The sequence below is a fragment of the Bidens hawaiensis genome, unplaced genomic scaffold (genome assembly GCF_021521415.1).
Source record: "Bidens hawaiensis isolate Kalapana, Puna unplaced genomic scaffold, B.hawaiensis_p1.1 tig00009567_1, whole genome shotgun sequence".
Taxonomy (NCBI): Eukaryota; Viridiplantae; Streptophyta; class Magnoliopsida; order Asterales; family Asteraceae; genus Bidens; species Bidens hawaiensis.
This window is the reverse complement of record NW_027491714.1, coordinates 118,541-129,387: the sequence shown is the minus strand read 5'-3', so window position 1 is coordinate 129,387 and position 10,847 is coordinate 118,541. Positions and strand designations below refer to the sequence as shown.

At 33.4% G+C, this 10,847-nt stretch overlaps 2 pseudogenes across 1 annotated transcript; both read left to right on the top strand.

Annotated features, from left to right (window-relative positions):
* The first annotated feature begins 3,057 nt into the window (after window positions 1-3,057).
* LOC143532889 (DNA-directed RNA polymerase II subunit 4-like) lies at window positions 3,058-3,933 on the top strand (annotated as a pseudogene).
* A 1,479-nt stretch (window positions 3,934-5,412) lies between these two features.
* On the top strand, window positions 5,413-6,340 carry LOC143532887 (DNA-directed RNA polymerase II subunit 4-like; annotated as a pseudogene). The gene is made up of 6 exons (XR_013135259.1): window positions 5,413-5,461; window positions 5,566-5,673; window positions 5,775-5,852; window positions 5,949-5,976; window positions 6,054-6,122; window positions 6,205-6,340. The product of XR_013135259.1 is annotated as a DNA-directed RNA polymerase II subunit 4-like (transcript).
* The last annotated feature ends 4,507 nt before the right edge of the window (window positions 6,341-10,847 follow it).

The window sequence follows — 10,847 nt, the reverse complement described above, 5'->3', positions numbered from 1 at the left end:
GGTAAGGTATAGAGGACCTAACTGTAAGGACCCAACTGTCGAGGTTTTTTTATGCATAGCCAATAATATGATCGAACGACGTCGTTTATATAATATAGCCTGAGCATCAGATACATACAAACATCCATTCTTTCGTATGTCAATTCTTCTTCCTTGTTAATTTAATTCTGTGAGACTCATAACACATACATATATCAATCAAGGTATCGTCTCTCCATTTCTTCACCTTAATCGATTCGTTTAATTTCTTTTATTTGTAATATAGGGTTTCTTCCTTCACTTACAACGATAATTTGAATCCTCTTATTTTCAATTTCAATTGTAGTTTAGAATCTTTGTTATATCTATTTGTTTTCGACGTGTTGAATTGTTTGATTTTAGGCTAAACGCTCCTTCGAATACGTTTAATTGATTTCAGTTCTCATTGTTCAGTCTTATCTTATGTTTTTATTTAAGTCATATTGTGATATTAATTATATATAACAGATTAAAGAACTAGTTATTTGAAATTGCATGCACATTATTTGTGCCTATTTTGTATTTAAATAACTAGAAACTGTAAAGCCTCAAACTAAAATCAGCATTACTGATAACCTTTATCATATTATTATCCGGTGCTTTTCCACTATTTGGCTACATACTTGTATTTATGATCACACGCTCAAGTTATCAGTCGATATGTCTGGAGAAGAGGAAGAGAATGCCGCAGAGCTCAAAATAGGCGATGGTATTGCTGCTTCCTATCTTGTTATTTATCTCCACATTTTATATCATTTGCAATAACAACATGGTGTTCTATTCTTCTGTTTATCTTCCTATTACGATATTTATAGTTTCTCAAGGCCAAGTGTTTGATGAATTGTGAAGTCGCCTTAATTCTTGAACACAAATACGAGCAGCTTCAAAGATGTCTGAAGATCTAATGAATCAAGTTTCTCATTGAGTATTCAATATATTCGTGCTCAACAGTATCTTATTCATATGATATTGTTGCTTATTTTAATCATTAAAATTACCAAATGTTTACATTTTTTCATCAGAGTGTTTGAGAAGTCTCTTCAATACGTGAAGGGTTTCAGTCGCTACAAGAATCAAGATGCGGTTAGACAAGTTCGAGAGTATCCTTTATTAGCTGTTGTATTTCTTATCATCTTTTGATGATCTTATTTTGTGAAATCACTGAGTCAATATGATATTCCTTTACTAACATTCAGATTACTGGGTAGATACCAGTTGACAGAATTTGAGGTAATGTTCTCGACAAGCATTTTATAATTCATTACTTTTTTTCTTTGATTTTGATTCTAAAAAGCATATGTGTGCAGCTTTGTGTTCCTGGAAAACTTTGCCCTGAAAACGTGGAGGAAGCAATCGCTATGGTCCTATCTATCAAGGTACTTTAAATTGCTTATTATGAATTTGTTACAAGTTTGAATATGTTTTTGCAGTCATTGAAAGTTTGTTATGTTTTTGCGGTCGAGGGGATGTGGACATGATGATGAAGCTATAGGGAAAATGCTGAATGACATGTCTTTGATTAAGAAGTTAGAGTAGTTTCCAAGCTCTGTTTCTGTTCTCATTTTCAAATGTTTCTTGATTTAGAGTGAAAGTTGTTTACAAACCCGCAATATGTAGTAATATGCTATAGTGATTTGTAATAAGTGCATTGGACGCTGTACCTGAACCATCTGCTTGCTCTTTAATGACTATCAATTGAATCATGTTTCTTCATTTTCATACGCATGTGGAGTAATGTGATGAGGATGTGTCTAAAACATGTTATGTTAGTCTTTCAATACTCTTACCACCTTCAATACATAACCTTTGTGAGTGTGACATCAAAGCTATTTGTAAGTCAACTAGGCTAAGAGTGGAATTTTACTGGATATGTTTGTTTTGTAAGTCAACGGTAGCGTACTTATCTCGCATGTTAACCTTATAGATAAATATAATGTTGATATCAAGTACCAGGTCAAACCACATTATCAAACCTTTTAGGTTCATACAATGTTAATATAAAGTACTGGGTCGTATACTCGTAGCACATAATCAAGGGATCCTTGTTCCTCGTAGAATGTAATCCTTCTGACTTGTATGAGTATCCAAATATGGTGGATTTCAATTTGTGCCGTTTTGTTGTTTAGCAGTCACACAATCTCACTTCCATCTTCCTGATCAACTATCCACAAATGTATACCTTACACATCGAAACATTGTATGAACCTAAAAGGTTTGATTATGTACGTGTACGTGTTAAGTTATTAGGTTTTAAAATGTTATGAAACGTTTGTTGTTTCACTGGGCAAAAGAATGATTCGAAATGTGTTACGTTGCCAATATAATATAATGAGAAGTGGTAAGGAATTGAAGTGTTAAAACATTATTATTTAGAGGACCTAACTGTAAGGACCCAACTGTCGAGGCGTTTTTATGCAAAGCCAATAATATGATCGAACGACGTCGTTTATATAATATAGCCTGAGCATCAGATACATACAAACATCCATTCTTTCGTCTGTCAATTCTTCTTCCATGTTAATTTAATTCTGTGAGACTCATAACACATACATATATCAATCAAGGTATCGTCTCACCTTTTCTTCACCTTAATCGATTCGTTTAATTTCTTTTATTTGTAATATAGGGTTTCTTTCTTCACTTACAACGATAATTTGAATCCTCTTCTTTTCAATTTCAATTGTAGTTTAGACTCTTTGTTATATCTATTTGTTTTCGACGCGTTGAATTGTTTGATTTTAGGCTAAACGCTCCTTCGAATACGTTTAATTGATTTCAGTTCTCATTTTTCAGTCTTATCTTATGTTTTTATTTAAGTCATATTGTGATATTAATTATATATAACAGATTAAAGAACTAGTTATTTGAAATTGCATGCACATTATTTGTGCCTATTTTGTATTTAAATAACTAGAAACTGTAAAGCCTCAAACTAAAATCAGCATTATTGATAACCTTTATCATATTATTATCCGGTGCTTTTCCACTATTTGGCTACATACTTGTATTTATGATCACACGCTCAAGTTATCAGTCGATATGTCTGGAGAAGAGGAAGAGAATGCCGCAGAGCTCAAAATAGGCGATGGTATTGCTGCTTCCTATCTTGTTATTTATCTCCACATTTTATATCATTTGCAATAACAACATGGTGTTCTATTCTTCTGTTTATCTTCCTGTTACGATATTTATAGTTTCTCAAGGCCAAGTGTTTGATGAATTGTGAAGTCGCCTTAATTCTTGAACACAAATACGAGCAGCTTCAAAGATGTCTGAAGATCTAATGAATCAAGTTTCTCATTGAGTATTCAATATATTCGTGCTCAACAGTATCTTATTCATATGATATTGTTGCTTATTTTAATCATTAAAATTACCAAATGTTTACATTTTTTCATCAGAGTGTTTGAGAAGTCTCTTCAATACGTGAAGGGTTTCAGTCGCTACAAGAATCAAGATGCGGTTAGACAAGTTCGAGAGTATCCTTTATTAGCTGTTGTATTTCTTATCATCTTTTGATGATCTTATTTTGTGAAATCACTGAGTCAATATGATATTCCTTTACTAACATTCAGATTACTGGGTAGATACCAGTTGACAGAATTTGAGGTAATGTTCTCGACAAGCATTTTATAATTCATTACTTTTTTTCTTTGATTTTGATTCTAAAAAGCATATGTGTGCAGCTTTGTGTTCCTGGAAACCTTTGCCCTGAAAACGTGAAGGAAGCAATCGCTATGGTCCTATCTATCAAGGTACTTTAAATTGCTTATTATGAATTTGTTACAAGTTTGAATATGTTTTTGCAGTCATTGAAAGTTTGTTATGTTTTTGCGGTCGAGGGGATGTGGACATGATGATGAAGCTATAGGGAAAATGCTGAATGACATGTCTTTGATTAAGAAGTTAGAGTAGTTTCCAAGCTCTGTTTCTGTTCTCATTTTCAAATGTTTCTTGATTTAGAGTGAAAGTTGTTTACAAACCCGCAATATGTAGTAATATGCTATAGTGATTTGTAATAAGTGCATTGGACGCTGTACCTGAACCATCTGCTTGCTCTTTAATGACTATCAATTGCATCATGTTTCTTCATTTTCATACGCATGTGGAGTAATGTGATGAGGATGTGTCTAAAACATGTTATGTTAGTCTTTCAATACTCTTACCACCTGCAATACATAACCTTTGTGAGTGTGACATCAAAGCTATTTGTAAGTCAACTAGGCTAAGAGTGGAATTTTACTGGATATGTTTGTTTTGTAAGTCAACGGTAGCGTACTTATCTCGCATGTTAACCTTATAGATAAATATAATGTTGATATCAAGTACCAGGTCAAACCACATTATCAAACCTTTTAGGTTCATACAATGTTAATATAAAGTACTGGGTCGTATACTCGTAGCACATAATCAAGGGATCCTTGTTCCTCGTAGAATGTAATCCTTCTGACTTGTATGAGTATCCAAATATGGTGGATTTCAATTTGTGCCGTTCTGTTGTTTAGCAGTCACACAATCTCACTTCCATCTTCCTGATCAACTATCCACAAATGTATACCTTACACATCGAAACATTGTATGAACCTAAAAGGTTTGATTATATACGTGTACGTGTTAAGTTATTAGGGTTTAAAATGTTATGAAATGTTTGTTGTTTCAATGGGCATAAGAAGGATTCGAAATGTGTTACGTTGCCAATATAATATAATGAAAAGTGGTAAGGTATAGAGGACCTTACTGTAAGGACCCAACTGTCGAGACGTTTTTATGCAAAGCCAACAATATGATCGAACGACGTCGTTTATATAATATAGCCTGAGCATCAGATACATACAAACATCCATTCTTTCGTTTGTCAATTCTTCTTCCTTGTTAATTTAATTCTGTGAGACTCATAACACACACATATATCAATCAAGGTATCGTCTCTCCTTTTCTTCACCTTAATCGATTCGTTTAATTTCTTTTATTTGTAATATAGGGTTTCTTCCTTCACTTACAACGATAATTTGAATCCTCTTCTTTTCAATTTCAATTGTAGTTTAGACTCTTTGTTATATCTATTTGTTTTCGACGCGTTGAATTGCTTGATTTTAGGCTAAACGCTCCTTTGAATACGTTTAATTGATTTCAGTTCTCATTGTTCAGTCTTATCTTATGTTTTTATTTAAGTCATATTGTGTTAATAATTATATATAACAGTTTAAAGAACCAGTTATTTGAAATTGCCCGCACATTATTTGTGCCTATTTTGTATTTAAATAACTAGAAACTGTAAAGCCTCAAACTAAAATCAGCATAATCGATAACCTTTATCATATTATTATCCGGTGCTTTTCCACTATTTGGCTACATACTTGTATTTATGATCACACGCTCAAGTTATCTGTCGATATGTCTGGAGAAGAGGAAGAGAATGCCGCAGAGCTCAAAGTAGGCGATGGTAGTGCTGCTTCCTATCTTGTTATTTATCTCCACATTTTATATCATTTGGAGTAACAACATGGAGTTCTATTCTTCTGTTTATCTTCCTGTTACGATATTTATAGTTTCTCAAGGCCAAGTGTTTGATTAATTGTGAAGTCGCCTTAATTCTTGAACACAAATACGAGCAGCTTCAAAGATGTCTGAAGATCTAATGAATCAAATTTCTCAGTGAGTATTCAATATATTCTTGCTCAACAGTATCTTATTCATATGATATTGTTGCTTATTTTAATCATTAAAATTACCAAATGTTTACATTTTTTCATCAGAGTGTTTGAGAAGTCTCTTCAATACGTGAAGGGTTTCAGTCGCTACAAGAATCCAGATGCGGTTAGACAAGTTCGAGAGTATCCTTTATTAGCTGCTGTATTTCTTATCATCTTTTGATGATCTTATTTTGTGAAATCACTGAGTGAATATGATATTCCTTAACTAACATTCAGATTACTGAGTAGATACCAGTAATTTGAGGTAATGTTCTCGACAAGCATTTTATAATTCAATCCTTTTTTTCTTTGATTTTGATTCTAAAATGCATATGTGTGCAGCTTTGTGTTCTTGGAAACCTTTGCCCTGAAACCGTGGAGGAAGCAATCGCTATGGTCCCATCTATCAAGGTACTTTAAATTGCTTATTATGAATTTGTTACATGTTTGAATATGTTTTTGCAGTCGTTGAAAGTATGTTATGTTTTTGCAGTCGAGGGGACGTGGACATGATGATGAAGCTATAGAGAAAATGCTGAATGACGTGTCTTTGATTAAGAAGTTTGAGTAGTTTCTATGCTCTGTTTATGTTCTCATTTTCAAAGGTTTCTTGATTTAGAGTGAATGTTGTTTACAAACCCGTAATATGTAGTAGTATGCTATAGTGATTTGTACTAAGTGCAATGGACGTTGTACCTGAACCGTCTGCTTGTTCTTTAATGACTATCAATTGCATCATGTTTCTTCATTTTCATACGCATGTGGAGTAATGTGATGAGGATGTGTCTAAAACATGTTATGTTAGTCTTTCAATACTCTTACCACTTGCAATACATAACCTTTGTGAGTGTGACATCAAAGCTATTTGTAAGTCAACTAGGCTAAGAGTGGAATTTTACGGGATATGTTTGTTTTGTAAGTCAAAGGTAGCATACTTATCTTGCATGTTAACCTTTTAGATTAATATAATGTTGATATCAAGTACCAGGTCAAAGCACATAATCAAACCTTTTAGGTTCATACAATGTTAATATAAAGTACTGGGTCGTAGACTCGTAGCACATAAACAAGGGATCCTTGTTCCTCGAAGAATGTAGTCCTTCTGACTTTTATGAGTATCCAAATATGGTGGATTTCAATTTGTGTCATTTTGTTGTTTAGCAGTCACACAATCTCAGTTCCATCTTCCTGATCAACTATCCATAAATGTATACCTTACACATCGAAACATTGTATGAACCTAAAAGGTTTGATTATGTACGTGTACGTGTTAAGTTATTAGGGTTTAAAATGTTATGAAACGTTTGTTGTTTCAATGGGCATAAGAAGGATTCGAAATGTGTTACGTTGCCAATATAATATAATGAGAAGTGGTAAGGTATTGAAGTGTTAAAACATTATTATTTAGAGGACCTAACTGTAAGGACCCAACTGTCGAGGCGCTTTTATGCAAAGCCAATAATATGATCGAACGACGTCGTTTATATAATATAGCCTGAGCATCAGATACATATATACATCCATTATTTCGTCTGTAAATTCTTCTTCCTTGTTAATTTGATTCTGTGAGACTCATAACACATACATATATCAATCAAGGTATTGTCTCCCCTTTTCTTCACCTTAATCGATTCGTTTAATTTCTTTTATTTGTAATTTAGGGTTTCTTTCTTCACTTAAAAAGATAATTTGAATCCGCTTCTTTTCAATTTCAATTGTAGTTTAGACTCTTTCTTATATCTATTGGTTTTCGACGCGTTGCGGAAGCGTAATACGAGAATGTAACAGATAACACTGATATCAATCACATTGTTTATAAAGAAATTCAACAAACTAATTTACATCATAATACATGGTTCGGTACTAAGTTTACAAACTAGATGAAAATCACATAACCGGTTCGCGTGATTGCTTATTCTTTAATATATATGTTAGCGTCTATACATGGCGATTCACTTCCGTTCTAGCACCGAGCACATAAGCAAATTATTCCAACTTCGACTTACCTGAAAAGCATGTTAAAACGGGTCAACTATCTCTAGTTGGTGAGTTTCAAGTTTCACGAGTACGAACAAAATCAGTATACGAGTTCGCAAAGTTCACAGTACATATGTATATAAGTATGTGTTTGATGTATTATAATAAGCCACAAATGAAAACGAAACGAGCTAAAACACATGGCCACCTCTGCCCATGCACTCCCGTTGGCATTTTACAGCCACTTTGCCCCAAGTATGTACTATGTCTAACACCACATAGCAGAATGTAATAAGTATAAATGACAATGTGCAACTGGGTTAACATGTTCCGACATACCCCACCGGCCCTGTCAGTTGGGTTTGTCAAACCGAACTGAGTTAATCACTTGTGTTTATGGGGACTTTCAAGTGTTAGTACTTGAATAATTCACAACATCACAATTTTTCAAGTATTAACGTATATGTAAACACGCTTTCCACCTCAAAAGTTCGTAAAACAGTTTAGAAAGTGGGGTCATGAAACTCACCTTATCGTAGTTTGAGCGGGTAATACACGTCAGTAGTAATATGCCTCGATTATAGCTCGTATCCTATAATCGGTATAATACGGTTAACACTAGTACAGTCTTTAAACTAAATCGGGTTGTATAACTAGTCTGGGTATAGCTGTTAGGCCCAGAACATGACCATAGTCTTAGATTATGACGTTGTACACTATGAAATGTTCAAAACCAGATTTGGCTCAGTTTCACACTTTTCCGAGCCTAGCCAAGTTGATCGTTTATTCGTTTCGGGATTAGGTAAGATCACATAAACTTAAGTAAACATATTGATTGATAAAATGATTTAATTTATAAAAGAATTTTAAGGTTTCGGTATCTGGATTGATCGCAGGGTTCGTTTCCGTTTTCACACGGGTTTGATTATACAAAACGCGTACAATCCACCCGAATTGTCCAGAATTCTCGTATAAAGTTCATTTTTATCAAATTCATCCAAAAATACGATATTTGACCATTTTTGACATTTTGACATACAAGTCAGTCCGTTAAACACAAAACTGCGGTTTCGTTAAAACAATTATAGTTTAAATCTTTGATTAATCATAACTAATTATGTACTTTTATATAAATTATGGAAATTTTTGTAAAAATAAATTAAAATATGGAGAATTTAATAAAAATATTGTCAGAAATTTTATGATTAGTTATCTAATTATAAAAATTCATTTAATGTGTTATAATTAAGTAATAAATAGCCCGTTTATACCAAACGACATCCAAAAAATCCGATAATTTTTTTCCAAGTGGTATCAATATCATCACATAGCCCCTACAAAATCTCCAGAATCTAACTCTTTGGCAAAAAACCCTTTTTGCGCGTTTTTCGGCTATTAAAACTCGATTTAAACACCCTTGCACAAACTATACTTAGACATGTCCAATTGTTCCCATATTTTACCAGTGATCTTAACAACACATTTCATCTTCCCAAACTAAATTTCATAATTTTTAATGATGTTTAAATATTTTTCCCAAATAAACGCCAATAAACGGTAATAAATTCGCCAAATATTCTCCGTTTATCAAAAAATTACCAAATTTTAACAGGGACTTATTAACATGATCCCTAATGTCCCTGCAAAGTTTCAAAACCTAAAAACAATCACTTCATAATCGAAGAACAAACAGCCCTTAAACGAGTAATACGGTATTACCTTGTCGGTTTTTGGTGATTTTCGATAGTTTAAACGACTCTCCGGGTCTTGGGTTGCAAACTCAGTGTATCTAAATATCATATAACATCAAACCAAGCATAAATTATCCATTGAACAACCTTGTTAACTAGGGTTTCGGTTTTGGTTTCAAACCGAACTTTCAAACGGTAAAAACATTATATTTATGTTCTAATCCGCGTTTTTGACCAAAAATCTATATGTTTCTGTTTTGTAAACATGTTTAACATCAAAACATGATTTTTGTTGATTTTTATGGTTTTTGGATGGTTAAACATGTTTAACACTAATCAAGACATGTTTATATGATAAATATATGATTAAAACATGGTTAAAATTTATAAAAATTAATAGTTTACCTTAACTTTTGCTAGGAAAATGTAAGAGCAGAGATTATTTAGTTTGTTGTTTGGTTGGAAGTATCAAAAGAATGGATAAATGAGAGATAGATATTAACATAAATATCTAAGTGTGTATCTGTATGTATGGCGGCCGCAAAGAAATAAGGGCCCAATGGGCCGTTATTTTAGTCCATTAAATCCTCGTTTTGCGTGCCAAGGTTCGACCTTGGTCGCAAATTTTGTTCGGGTTCGATTTTTCGCGAGAAATTTAATTCGGGTTAGAGAAATAGCGCGAAAACGGTCGTTTTTCGACTTAATTTTGCGAAGTAATAAAAACATATTAAAATGTTGTAAAAACCCAAAATATTTTCACTGGTTGCTTAGAACGTGTCATATAAGTGTTTTATAAATCTTTTTCGGCTTAACGGATGCTACAATGCTCGTTTTGATGTTAACGATTGCGTTTAACCTCATAGCGTATCATTAAACGAAACATTTTTCGTTTAAATGGTTTTAAACGTACTGGGGCCTAAATATCAATATGTTAGCCTCTACAATACATATATAACTCGTATATGACCCCTCAGTATATATACGGGTCATAATCAGTATCGGTCGGTTCCTCGTTTAAGCACTACGAATTAACTGATTTATCGTTTACTCGCTATGTAATGAATAAGGTATACCTCGTTTTGTCACGAATGTCACATTCTCCCCCGTTAAGAAATTTCGTCCCCGAAATTTGATATGTCAACAGTTTTCTTTTTAGGGAACAGGTGTGGGTATTTCTTTTGGAATTCATCCTTTCGTTCCTAGGTATATTCGGGTCTTTGTTTTGAATTCCACCGAACTTTTACCAACGAGATTTTGTTGTGTCGTAACTGTTTGGTTTTCCCGTCCACAATTTCTACTGGTTCCTCTACGAAGTTAAGCTTTTTATTAATCTGAACATCTTCCAGTGGTACTATTGCCGTGTTATCAGTCAAACACTTTTTCAGATTCGATACATGAAACACATCGTGAATAGTGCTCAGTTCTAAGGGTAGTTTTAATCGGTAGGCTACGGGACCAATTTTTGCAA